This window comes from Coregonus lavaretus (genome assembly GCF_964263955.1).
Source record: "Coregonus lavaretus genome assembly, contig: HAP1_SCAFFOLD_1029, whole genome shotgun sequence".
Classification (NCBI taxonomy): domain Eukaryota; kingdom Metazoa; phylum Chordata; class Actinopteri; order Salmoniformes; family Salmonidae; genus Coregonus; species Coregonus lavaretus.
In genome coordinates this window covers 153531-167500 of record NW_028165799.1, presented here as the reverse complement: position 1 = coordinate 167500, position 13970 = coordinate 153531, and the positions used below count along the sequence as shown (strand labels likewise).

At 47.2% G+C, this 13970-nt stretch overlaps 1 long non-coding RNA gene across 1 annotated transcript in view; it reads left to right on the top strand.

Moving 5' to 3' along the window:
* The window catches only part of LOC311115471, a 12150-nt gene extending 3167 nt beyond the window's left edge, over positions 1–8983 (top strand). The window contains exon 2 of the long non-coding RNA XR_014611265.1: positions 7582–8983. This is a non-coding gene — a long non-coding RNA (uncharacterized lncRNA). The remainder of the gene's footprint in view (positions 1–7581) is intronic.
* The last annotated feature ends 4987 nt before the right edge of the window (positions 8984–13970 follow it).

The following is a 13970-nucleotide window of genomic DNA, read 5'->3' as shown; positions in this document are numbered from 1 at the left end:
GAGTCAGGCTAGATTAGTCTCACTGGGGGGGGGGGGACAGGCAGTAAACTGGAGTCAGGCTAGATTAGTCTCACTGGGGGGGGGGGAGGGGGAGACAGGCAGTAAACTGGAGTCAGGCTAGATTAGTCTCACTGGGGGGGGGGACAGGCAGTAAACTGGAGTCAGGCTAGATTAGTCTCACTGGGGGGGGGGGGAGACAGGCAGTAAACTGGAGTCAGGCTAGATTAGTCTCACTGGGGGGGGGGGGGGAGACAGGCAGTAAACTGGAGTCAGGCTAGATTAGTCTCACTGGGGGGGGGGGGGAGACAGGCAGTAAACTGGAGTCAGGCTAGATTAGTCTCACTGGGGGGGGGGGAGACAGGCAGTAAACTGGAGTCAGGCTAGATTAGTCTCACTGGGGGGGGGGGGGAGACAGGCAGTAAACTGGAGTCAGGCTAGATTAGTCTCACTGGGGGGGGGGGGGAGACAGGCAGTAAACTGGAGTCAGGGTAGATTAGTCTCACTGGGGGGAGGGGACAGGCAGTAAACTGGAGTCAGGCTAGATTAGTCTCACTGGGGGGGGGGGGGACAGGCAGTAAACTGGAGTCAGGCTAGATTAGTCTCACTGGGGGGGGGGGGACAGGCAGTAAACTGGAGTCAGGCTATATTAGTCTCACTGGGGGGGGGGGGGGGGGGAGACAGGCAGTAAACTGGAGTCAGGCTAGATTAGTCTCACTGGGGGGAGACAGGCAGTAAACTGGAGTCAGGCTAGATTAGTCTCACTGGGGGGGGGAGACAGGCAGTAAACTGGAGTCAGGCTAGATTAGTCTCACTGGGGGGGGGAGACAGGCAGTAAACTGGAGTCAGGCTAGATTAGTCTCACTGGGGGGGGGGGACAGGCAGTAAACTGGAGTCAGGCTAGATTAGTCTCACTGGGGGGGGGGGGGGGACAGGCAGTAAACTGGAGTCAGGCTAGATTAGTCTCACTGGGGGGGGGGGGACAGGCAGTAAACTGGAGTCAGGCTAGATTAGTCTCACTGGGGGGGGGGGGGGACAGGCAGTAAACTGGAGTCAGACTAGATTAGTCTCACTGGGGGGGGGGGAGACAGGCAGTAAACTGGAGTCAGGCTAGATTAGTCTCACTGGGGGGGGGGGAGACAGGCAGTAAACTGGAGTCAGGCTAGATTAGTCTCACTGGGGGGGGGGGGAGACAGGCAGTAAACTGGAGTCAGGCTAGATTAGTCTCACTGGGGGGGGGGGGGGGGACAGGCAGTAAACTGGAGTCAGGCTAGATTAGTCTCACTGGGGGGGGGGGGAGACAGGCAGTAAACTGGAGTCAGGCTAGATTAGTCTCACTGGGGGGGGGGGACAGGCAGTAAACTGGAGTCAGGCTAGATTAGTCTCACTGGGGGGGGGGGAGACAGGCAGTAAACTGGAGTCAGGCTAGATTAGTCTCACTGGGGGGAGACAGGCAGTAAACTGGAGTCAGGCTAGATTAGTCTCACTGGGGGGAGACAGGCAGTAAACTGGAGTCAGGCTAGATTAGTCTCACTGGGGGGGGGGGAGACAGGCAGTAAACTGGAGTCAGGCTAGATTAGTCTCACTGGGGGGGAGACAGGCAGTAAACTGGAGTCAGGCTAGATTAGTCTCACTGGGGGGGGGGGGAGACAGGCAGTAAACTGGAGTCAGGGTAGATTAGTCTCACTGGGGGGGGAGGGACAGGCAGTAAACTGGAGTCAGGCTAGATTAGTCTCACTGGGGGGGGGGAGACAGGCAGTAAACTGGAGTCAGGCTAGATTAGTCTCACTGGGGGGGGGGGGGAGACAGGCAGTAAACTGGAGTCAGGCTAGATTAGTATCACTGGGGGGGGGGGGGAGGGGACAGGCAGTAAACTGGAGTCAGGCTAGATTAGTCTCACTGGGGGGGGGGGGACAGGCAGTAAACTGGAGTCAGGCTAGATTAGTCTCACTGGGGGGGGGGAGACAGGCAGTAAACTGGAGTCAGGCTAGATTAGTCTCACTGGGGGGGGGGAGACAGGCAGTAAACTGGAGTCAGGCTAGATTAGTCTCACTGGGGGGGGAGGGACAGGCAGTAAACTGGAGTCAGGCTAGATTAGTCTCACTGGGGGGGGGGGGGAGACAGGCAGTAAACTGGAGTCAGGCTAGATTAGTCTCACTGGGGGGGGAGGGACAGGCAGTAAACTGGAGTCAGGCTAGATTAGTCTCACTGGGGGGAGGGGACAGACAGTAAACTGGAGTCAGGCTAGATTAGTCTCACTGGGGGGGGGGGGGGGACAGGCAGTAAACTGGAGTCAGGCTAGATTAGTCTCACTGGGGGGGGGAGACAGGCAGTAAACTGGAGTCAGGCTAGATTAGTCTCACTGGGGGGGGAGACAGGCAGTAAACTGGAGTCAGGCTAGATTAGTCTCACTGGGGGGGGGGGAGACAGGCAGTAAACTGGAGTCAGGCTAGATTAGTCTCACTGGGGGGGAGACAGGCAGTAAACTGGAGTCAGGCTAGATTAGTCTCACTGGGGGGGGGGGGGACAGGCAGTAAACTGGAGTCAGGCTAGATTAGTCTCACTGGGGGGGGGGGAGACAGGCAGTAAACTGGAGTCAGGCTAGATTAGTCTCACTGGGGGGGAGACAGGCAGTAAACTGGAGTCAGGCTAGATTAGTCTCACTGGGGGGGGGGGACAGGCAGTAAACTGGAGTCAGGCTAGATTAGTCTCACTGGGGGGGGGGGAGACAGGCAGTAAACTGGAGTCAGGCTAGATTAGTCTCACTGGGGGGGGGGGGGGAGACAGGCAGTAAACTGGAGTCAGGCTAGATTAGTCTCACTGGGGGGGGGGGGGGGGGACAGGCAGTAAACTGGAGTCAGGCTAGATTAGTCTCACTGGGGGGGGGGGGGGGACAGGCAGTAAACTGGAGTCAGGCTAGATTAGTCTCACTGGGGGGGGGGGGACAGGCAGTAAACTGGAGTCAGGCTAGATTAGTCTCACTGGGGGGGGGAGACAGGCAGTAAACTGGAGTCAGGCTAGATTAGTCTCACTGGGGGGGAGACAGGCAGTAAACTGGAGTCAGGCTAGATTAGTCTCACTGGGGGGGGGGGGGGAGACAGGCAGTAAACTGGAGTCAGGCTAGATTAGTCTCACTGGGGGGGAGACAGGCAGTAAACTGGAGTCAGGCTAGATTAGTCTCACTGGGGGGGGGACAGGCAGTAAACTGGAGTCAGGCTAGATTAGTCTCACTGGGGGGGGGGGGGACAGGCAGTAAACTGGAGTCAGGCTAGATTAGTCTCACTGGGGGGGGGGGAGACAGGCAGTAAACTGGAGTCAGGCTAGATTAGTCTCACTGGGGGGGGGGACAGGCAGTAAACTGGAGTCAGGCTAGATTAGTCTCACTGGGGGGGGGGGGACAGGCAGTAAACTGGAGTCAGGCTAGATTAGTCTCACTGGGGGGGGGGGAGACAGGCAGTAAACTGGAGTCAGGCTAGATTAGTCTCACTGGGGGGGGGGAGACAGGCAGTAAACTGGAGTCAGGCTAGATTAGTCTCACTGGGGGGGGGAGACAGGCAGTAAACTGGAGTCAGGCTAGATTAGTCTCACTGGGGGGGGGAGACAGGCAGTAAACTGGAGTCAGGCTAGATTAGTCTCACTGGGGGGGGGAGACAGGCAGTAAACTGGAGTCAGGCTAGATTAGTCTCACTGGGGGGGGGACAGGCAGTAAACTGGAGTCAGGCTAGATTAGTCTCACTGGGGGGGGGAGACAGGCAGTAAACTGGAGTCAGGCTAGATTAGTCTCACTGGGGGGGGGACAGGCAGTAAACTGGAGTCAGGCTAGATTAGTCTCACTGGGGGGGGGGGGGGGGGAGACAGGCAGTAAACTGGAGTCAGGCTAGATTAGTCTCACTGGGGGGGGGAGACAGGCAGTAAACTGGAGTCAGGCTAGATTAGTCTCACTGGGGGGGGGGGGACAGGCAGTAAACTGGAGTCAGGCTAGATTAGTCTCACTGGGGGGGGGGAGACAGGCAGTAAACTGGAGTCAGGCTAGATTAGTCTCACTGGGGGGGGACAGGCAGTAAACTGGAGTCAGGCTAGATTAGTCTCACTGGGGGGGGGGGACAGGCAGTAAACTGGAGTCAGGCTAGATTAGTCTCACTGGGGGGGGGGGGGGGGGGAGACAGGCAGTAAACTGGAGTCAGGCTAGATTAGTCTCACTGGGGGGGGGGGAGACAGGCAGTAAACTGGAGTCAGGCTAGATTAGTCTCACTGGGGGGGGGGGGGAGACAGGCAGTAAACTGGAGTCAGGCTAGATTAGTCTCACTGGGGGGGGGGGGAGACAGGCAGTAAACTGGAGTCAGGCTAGATTAGTCTCACTGGGGGGGGGGGGGACAGGCAGTAAACTGGAGTCAGGCTAGATTAGTCTCACTGGGGGGGGGGGGGACAGGCAGTAAACTGGAGTCAGGCTAGATTAGTCTCACTGGGGGGGGGAGACAGGCAGTAAACTGGAGTCAGGCTAGATTAGTCTCACTGGGGGGGGGAGACAGGCAGTAAACTGGAGTCAGGCTAGATTAGTCTCACTGGGGGGGGGGGACAGGCAGTAAACTGGAGTCAGGCTAGATTAGTCTCACTGGGGGGGGGGGGAGACAGGCAGTAAACTGGAGTCAGGCTAGATTAGTCTCACTGGGGGGGGGGGGGGGAGACAGGCAGTAAACTGGAGTCAGGCTAGATTAGTCTCACTGGGGGGGGGGGGGGGAGACAGGCAGTAAACTGGAGTCAGGCTAGATTAGTCTCACTGGGGGGGGGGGGGGAGACAGGCAGTAAACTGGAGTCAGGCTAGATTAGTCTCACTGGGGGGGGGAGACAGGCAGTAAACTGGAGTCAGGCTAGAGTAGTCTCACTGGGGGGGGGAGACAGGCAGTAAACTGGAGTCAGGCTAGATTAGTCTCACTGGGGGGGGGGAGACAGGCAGTAAACTGGAGTCAGGCTAGATTAGTCTCACTGGGGGGGGGGGGGGAGACAGGCAGTAAACTGGAGTCAGGCTAGATTAGTCTCACTGGGGGGGGGGGGGGAGACAGGCAGTAAACTGGAGTCAGGCTAGATTAGTCTCACTGGGGGGGGGGGGACAGGCAGTAAACTGGAGTCAGGCTAGATTAGTCTCACTGGGGGGGGGGGGAGACAGGCAGTAAACTGGAGTCAGGCTAGATTAGTCTCACTGGGGGGGGGGGGACAGGCAGTAAACTGGAGTCAGGCTAGATTAGTCTCACTGGGGGGGGGGGAGACAGGCAGTAAACTGGAGTCAGGCTAGATTAGTCTCACTGGGGGGGGGGGGAGACAGGCAGTAAACTGGAGTCAGGCTAGATTAGTCTCACTGGGGGGGGGGGAGACAGGCAGTAAACTGGAGTCAGGCTAGATTAGTCTCACTGGGGGGGGGGGAGACAGGCAGTAAACTGGAGTCAGGCTAGATTAGTCTCACTGGGGGGAGACAGGCAGTAAACTGGAGTCAGGCTAGATTAGTCTCACTGGGGGGGAGACAGGCAGTAAACTGGAGTCAGTGTCATTGTCTAGTGTCATTGTCACTAGATGTCATTGTGAATACCTCCCTGTTGCAGAAGTGAAGCTGTGCTTTTTACAGGGTGTGTTTTTTCAGTCTTAGACACGGTAGGGGTTGTTGAATGTTAGAATAAATTAGACGAGTCACGACTGAGTAAAAACACTGGAATTGACTTGGATTGTAGTTTCACTCCAAGTGCTTGAATCATCAGCCTCAAATCCTAGAAGGCTAAATAGAAATAACATATTTTTCTTTGTCTTGCTCCAAGTCCCAAGGGGTGTTCAGTTCTGAGTATTGCTTTATACATCTGGAGCCTATTACAGAAGAATCTCAAACATCTTTAACTGCTGAGTTGTGAAATGATATGCTACATTTCCAGGATACAGATATTCATCTTTCTTTAATTTACTTGAGGCATCCAGGTATATACAGTGGGGGAAAAAAGTATTTAGTCAGCCACCAATTGTGCAAGTTCTCCCACTTAAAAAGATGAGAGAGGCCTGTCATTTTCATCATAGGTACACGTCAACTATAACAGACAAATTGAGATTTTTTTATTCCAGAAAATCACATTGTAGGATTTTTAATGAATTTATTTGCAAATTATGGTGGAAAATAAGTATTTGGTCACCTACAAACAAGCAAGATTTCTGGCTCTCACAGACCTGTAACTTCTTCTTTAAGAGGCTCCTCTGTCCTCCACTCGTTACCTGTATTAATGGCACCTGTTTGAACTTGTTATCAGTATAAAAGACACCTGTCCACAACCTCAAACAGTCACACTCCAAACTCCACTATGGCCAAGACCAAAGAGCTGTCAAAGGACACCAGAAACACAATTGTAGACCTGCACCAGGCTGGGAAGACTGAATCTGCAATAGGTAAGCAGCTTGGTTTGAAAAAATCAACTGTGGGAGCAATTATTAGGAAATGGAAGACATACAAGACCACTGATAATCTCCCTCGATCTGGGGCTCCACGCAAGATCTCACCCCGTGGGGTCAAAATGATCACAAGAACGGTGAGCAAAAATCCCAGAACCACACGGGGGGACCTAGTGAATGACCTGCAGAGAGCTGGGACCAAAGTAACAAAGCCTACCATCAGTAACACACTACGTCGCCAGGGACTCAAATCCTGCATTGCCAGACGTGTCCCCCTGCTTAAGCCAGTACATGTCCAGGCCCGTCTGAAGTTTGCTAGAGTGCATTTGGATGATCCAGAAGACGATTGGGAGAATGTCATATGGTCAGATGAAACCAAAATAGAACTTTTTGGTAAAAACTCAACTCGTCGTGTTTGGAGGACAAAGAATGCTGAGTTGCATCCAAAGAACACCATACCTACTGTGAAGCATTGGGGTGGAAACATCATGCTTTGGGGCTGTTTTTCTGCAAAGGGACCAGGACGACTGATCTGTGTAAAGGAAAGAATGAATGGGGCCATGTATCGTGAGATTTTGAGTGAAAACCTCCTTCCATCAGCAAGGGCATTGAAGATGAAACGTGGCTGGATCTTTCAGCATGACAATGATCCCAAACACACCGCCCGGGCAACGAAGGAGTGGCTTCGTAAGAAGCATTTCAAGGTCCTGGAGTGGCCTAGCCAGTCTCCAGATCTCAACCCCATAGAAAATCTTTGGAGGGAGTTGAAAGTCCGTGTTGCCCAGCGACAGCCCCAAAACATCACTGCTCTAGAGGAGATCTGCATGGAGGAATGGGCCAAAATACCAGCAACAGTGTGTGAAAACCTTGTGAAGACTTACAGAAAACGTTTGACCTGTGTCATTGCCAACAAAGGGTATATAGCAAAGTATTGAGAAACTTTTGTTATTGACCAAATACTTATTTTCCACCATAATTTGCAAATAAATTCATAAAAAATCCTACAGGCCTCTCTCATCTTTTTAAGTGGGGGAACTTGCACAATTGGTGGCTGACTAAATACATTTTTTCCCCACTGTAGCTTCATAACTTGTTATAAGGCCGTATAAGCCTTTACAATGTCGTTATAACGTGGCTTTATATTTCTGTATTCTATTTTTCTAGCATCTGCCACCTCCTCTTCCCAGCAAGACCCCTCCTCCCCCTCCCCCCAAGACCACCAGGAAACAAGCGTCCATCGATTCAGGAATTGTACAATGAACACTGACATTATACGCCCGATTTAAAAACAAAGGTTCTTTCTCCTCTGCAATCTCTCTAATTCCCCCATCGTCCCCTCTCAACACTTTGGATGCCTTCCAAATGGAGACCTATTTCCTATAGTGCACTGCTTCTGACTACCGCTGCCCATAGGGCTCTGGTCAAAGGTAGGGCACTATATAGGGAATAGGAAGCCATTTGGGACAGAGCCACAGTCTGACCAGGACTAGAAGAAGGGTACCTCACTCAGACCCTCTCTTATTGAGCTTTTCATTTTTGGTTGTGTCCCAAATGGCACCCTATTCCCTATATAGTGCACTACTGGTGACCACGGCCCATAGTGCTCTGGTAAAAAAAAAAGTAGTGCACTACGTAGGGAATAGGGTGCCATTTGGGATACAACCTCGTTGATCCTTTCATTTTGCCTCAAGTGTGATGATGATGTCTATTTTACCATAGGTAGATAGGGGGAATCAGTTGCACATGATTACTAGTCACTGAATTTGTTGATGCTATCTACCGTCTATGATCTTTGACTAGATTCACTTGATACCACTTAGTTCAGGCCTTTTGTAATGGAAGGAGATTGTGTTCCACCTATAGAATTAGAATGAGTGAATGAACCATTCTCTGGTTCTGTCTTTTACACTTAGACCAGTAGACAGATTGGTGACTAACGGCCGGCATTCTGACCCCTCCCACCCGCTCTTAGGAGCTGGGAGCACATAACGGCCGGCATTCTGACCCCTCCCACCCGCTCTAAGGAGCTGGGAGCACATAACGGCCGGCATTCTGACCCCTCCCACCCGCTCTAAGGAGCTGGGAGCACATAGTAACAGAAAACATCATTTTAGTCTGTGGTTTATCTTTTTGTATCCATAGTTACAGAAAACATCATCCTTTTATTCGGTGGTTTATCTTTTTTAAAAATCCATATTCCCGCTTTGTACAGAGGTATGTATATATGATTTTATTTTATTTCAATTTTTATGTGGAATTTATCATGACTTTTTTGTATTAACATTCCATTAGATTAACTGGCTTTCATTTATATCCAAAAAAAAAAGGGCTTTTAGGTTTTTTAAATGACAGGGACTGTAAAGAATTGGTATGTGAGTATCTGCCTGTCATTGATTTTATTGGTGAGGTTGTTGTTTTCTTTTGGAGTGTACTCAACTAACTCCTTACTTCCGCATACATTGTCATTGTATAGGATTTGATTGCTGTAACATTGACTGTTCCCAATTCACTACTGACTTCTGAATAAACTTTCAACTGTATGTATAAAAATACAAATAAAAAAATGGTGGGCTTCTTTGTTGTTTTCGCTCGCTGCACTTCAGCTTTTAACGAAACAAAATGCAACTGTCTCTCTGAAACAAAGTCTGTTCCGTCTGTGTTGTTGACTTTGATTAAAGGATGTATAGCAACTAGCTGGCTCTTTCACTGACAGCAATCACAACTCCGCTACTTCCTTATCAAGGTGAACTCTACACAGTCTCTTACGGTAAGGTAATGCAGGATTATCAAGGTGAACTCTGTACAGTCTCTTACGGTAATGTTATACAGGGTTATCAAGGTGAACTCTACACAGTCTCTTACGGTAAGGTAATGCAGGATTATCAAGGTGAACTCTGTACAGTCTCTTACGGTAATGTTATACAGAGTTATCAAGGTGAACTATGTACAGTCTCTTACGGTAATGTTATACAGAGTTATCAAGGTGAACTATGTACAGTCTCTTACGGTAATGTTATACAGAGTTATCAAGGTGAACTATGTACAGTCTCTTACGGTAATGTTATACAGGATTATCAAGGTGAACCCTGTACAGTCTCTTACGGTAATGTTATACAGGGTTATCAAGGTGAACTCTGTACAGTCTCTTACGGTAAGGTAATGCAGGATTATCAAGGTGAACTCTGTACAGTCTCTTACGGTAATGTTATACAGAGTTATCAAGGTGAACTCTGTATAGTCTCTTACGGTAATGTTATACAGGGTTATCAAGGTGAACTCTACTCAGTCTCTTACGGTAACGCTATACAGCGTTATCAAGGTGAACTGTACAGTCTCTTACGGTAATGTTATACAGGGTTATCAAGGTGAACTCTACACAGTCTCTTACGGTAACGCTATACAGCGTTATCAAGGTGAACTCTGTACAGTCTCTTACGGTAATGTTATACAGGGTTATCAAGGTGAACTCTACACAGTCTCTTACGGTAATGTTATACAGCAGGAGTGTCAAACTCATTTTGCCCCAGGGGCCGCATTCGGTCTTCAACGAGGTCCGGAGGGCCGCACTGAAATTAGATTGTATTTCCTTATTTCCTCAAAATATGCCAAGAATAGTCCTCTATCCATCTTTTTTGGAATGTTCTATTCTCCCTGACTATCTAGTGATTATTAGTGAGCTGGACAGTCAAGAAACTGTATGAAAATAGGTCCATTAACATTTATATATCTTTTTGATTTGGTTGTAGTAATTTTAATGTATATCAAACCACCCAGGGGCCGGATTGGACCCCCTCGCGGGGTATGTTTGACACCCCTTTTATACAGGGTTATCAAAGTGAACTCTGAACAGTCTCTTACGTTAAAGGCCCAGTGCAGTCAAAATTGTGATGTTCCTGTGTTTTGTATATACATCTATACTATTGGGTTGGAATAATACTCAGAAATGTAATGTAATGCAGGGTTATGAATGTGAACTCTGTCTCTTACGGTAATGTAATGCAGGGTTATGAATGTGAACTCTGTCTCCAGGTACAGGGTATAACATCTATATGGACAGATGGGATCTAGCATATTGAATATATTGTGGTCCCTGTACCTGGACATGCATGCTAAACATTATGTTAACACAGATTTAGTAGCAAGCACTATGGTAACACATATTTAGCAACAAGCATTATGGTAACACATATTTAGTAACAAGCATTATGGTAACATATTTAGCAACAAGCATTATGGTAACACATATTTAGTAACAAGCATTATGGTAACATATTTAGCAACAAGCATTATGGTAACATATTTTGCAACAAGCATTATGGTAAAATATTTAGCAACAAGCATTATGGTAACAGATATTTAGCAACAAGCATTATGGTAACATATTTAGCAACAAGCATTATGGTAACACATATTTAGTAACAAGTGTGTCGTTCAAGTGAACAGAATTGAAAATTTAAAATATACTCTAAACATTTTTTATTTATAGTCCCACTGGCTATCATAAGGTGAATGCACCAATTTGTAAGTCGCTCTGGATAAGAGCGTCTGCTAAATGACGTAAATGTAAAAATGTAAACAGCCATATCCTGCGTGACACAGAGAATCAATATGTCTTTATTCTCTTAACGTGTTTAGTGTATTGTAATATACAGTGGCAGGTGGTGTGACTGTTCCCTATGGAACTGAAACTGTAAAGAAATGGGCATTTATGTTCTCCCATCTGGCTGTGGGTGATACAGAAGATAGCCCGATTTGGTAAAAGACCAAGTCCATATTATGGCAAGAACAGCTCAAATAAGCAAAGGGAAACGACAGTCCATCATCACTTTAAGACATGAAGGTCAGTCAGTCCGGAACATTTCAAGAACTTTGAAAGTTTCTTCAATTGCAGTCGCAAAAACCATCAAGCGCTATGATGAAACTGGCTCTCATGAGGACCGCCACAGGAAAGGAAGACCCAGAGTTACTTCTGCTGTAGAGGATAAGTTAATTAGAGTTACCAGCCTCAGAAATTGCAGCCCAAATAAATGCTTCACAGAGTTCAAGTAACAGACACATCTCAACATCAACTGTTCAGAGGATACTGTGTGAATCAGGCCTTCATGGTCGATTCTGCAAAGAAACCACTACTAAAGGACACCAATAAGAAGAAGAGACCTGCTTGGGCCCAGAAACACAAGCAATGGACATTAGACCGGTTGAAATTTGTACTTTGGTCTGGGGTCCAAATTGGAGATTTTTGGTTCCAACCGCCATGGCTTTGTGAGACATGGTGTGGTTGAACAGATGATCTCCGCCATAAACCATGGAGGAGGTGTTATGGTGTGGGGGTGCTTTGCTGGTGACACTGTCTGTGATTTATTTAGAATTCAAGGCACACTTAACCAGCATGGCTACCACAGCATTGTGCAGCAATACGCCATCCCATCTGGTTTGGGCTTAGTGGGACTATCATTTGTTTTTCAACAGGACAATGACCCAAAACACACCTCCAGGCTGTGTAAGGGCTATTTTACCAAGAAGGAGAGTGAAGGAGTGCTGCATCAGATGACCTGGCCTCCACAATCCCCAGACCTCAAACCAATTGAGATGGGTTGGGATGAGTCAGAGTGAAGGAAAAGCAGCTAACAAGTGCTCAGCATATGTGGGAACTCCTTCAAGACTGTTGGAAAAGCATTCCAGGTGAAGCTGGTTGAGAGAATGCCAAGAGTGTGCAAAGCTGTCATCAAGGCAAAGGGTGGCTATTTGAAGAATCTTAAATATAAAATATATTTTGATTTGTTTAACACTTTTTTTGGTTACTACGTGATTCCATATGTGTTATTTCATAGTTTTGATGTCTTCACTATTATTCTACAATGTAGAAAATAGTAAAAATAAAGAAAAACCCTTGAATGAGTAGATGTGTCTAAACTTTTGACTGGTAGTGTACATGAGCCTGTGTGTGTGTGTGTGTGTGTGTGTGTGTGTGTGTGTGTGTGTGTGCGTGTGTCTGTGTATGTCTCTCTCTCTCTGCCCCAGGGGACTTATACATACAGCATCAGTCTCAAGCGCGCTTTCATGTCACTGACACTTCTGAGTGGGAGTGTACAGTCTGCCAGAGGGGACACGGCTCAAAGCTGTTGCGTCATACATCTCTCTCTCATCTTCCTGTTATGGACCTAATGGTGTGTTTCAAATGGCACCCTATTCCCTATGGGCCTTGGTGAGAATGAGGATACTATCTAGGGAATAGGAGGCCTTTTGGGACGTGGCCCTAAGCCCTGTAAAGGTCCCACTACTCTAATTAGACCCTGCTGAACATCAGTTTACCGTAAGAAACTGAATGGGAAACAACCCCCACAACAGATTACAAGTGCTGTTGATTATTTTATGTTACAGTACGTTGATTCTTTTATGTTAGAGTACGTTGATTATTTTATGGTACAGTAGGTTGATTATTTTATGTAGAAGGGTAGGTTGATTCTTTTATGTAGAAGGGTAGGTTGATTATTTTATGTAGAAGGGTAGGTTGATTATTTTATGTAGAAGGGTAGGTTGATTCTTTTATGTAGAAGGGTAGGTTGATTATTTTATGTAGAAGGGTAGGTTGATTCTTTTATGTAGAAGGGTAGGTTGATTATTTTATGTAGAAGGGTAGGTTGATTATTTTATGTAGAAGGGTAGGTTGATTCTTTTATGTAGAAGGGTAGGTTGATTCTTTTATGTAGAAGGGTAGGTTGATTATTTTATGTAGAAGGGTAGGTTGATTCTTTTATGTAGAAGGGTAGGTTGATTCTTTTATGTAGAAGGGTAGGTTGATTCTTTTATGTAGAAGGGTAGGTTGATTATTTTATGTAGAAGGGTAGGTTGATTCTTTTATGTAGAAGGGTAGGTTGATTCTTTTATGTAGAAGGGTAGGTTGATTCTTTTATGTAGAAGGGTAGGTTGATTCTTTTATGTAGAAGGGTAGGTTGATTATTTTATGTAGAAGGGTAGGTTGATTATTTTATGTAGAAGGGTAGGTTGATTCTTTTATGTAGAAGGGTAGGTTGATTCTTTTATGTAGAAGGGTAGGTTGATTATTTTATGTAGAAGGGTAGGTTGATTATTTTATGTAGAAGGGTAGGTTGATTATTTTATGTAGAAGGGTAGGTTGATTCTTTTATGTAGAAGGGTAGGTTGATTATTTTATGTAGAAGGGTAGGTTGATTCTTTTATGTAGAAGGGTAGGTTGATTCTTTTATGTAGAAGGGTAGGTTGATTCTTTTATGTAGAAGGGTAGGTTGATTATTTTATGTAGAAGGGTAGGTTGATTCTGTGTTGTTTGAGGATGAAGAGAGAGGGAAAGATAATATTATGATCTTGGTATGAAAGAATATGAAATTATTGCAAGCAAAAAGTGGCTAGGTTAGCTCCTATGGGCTGATTTGACACCATTAAAAAGCTTTGCCTTTTTGCATAATTTGGAGCAGAATCGTTAAGGTTAATTATGAGCCTCAGAGGACACAGCACTACTCACTAATATATGGCCTTGCAATAGAATATGGGCTAAGAACCTGTCCCAAATAGCA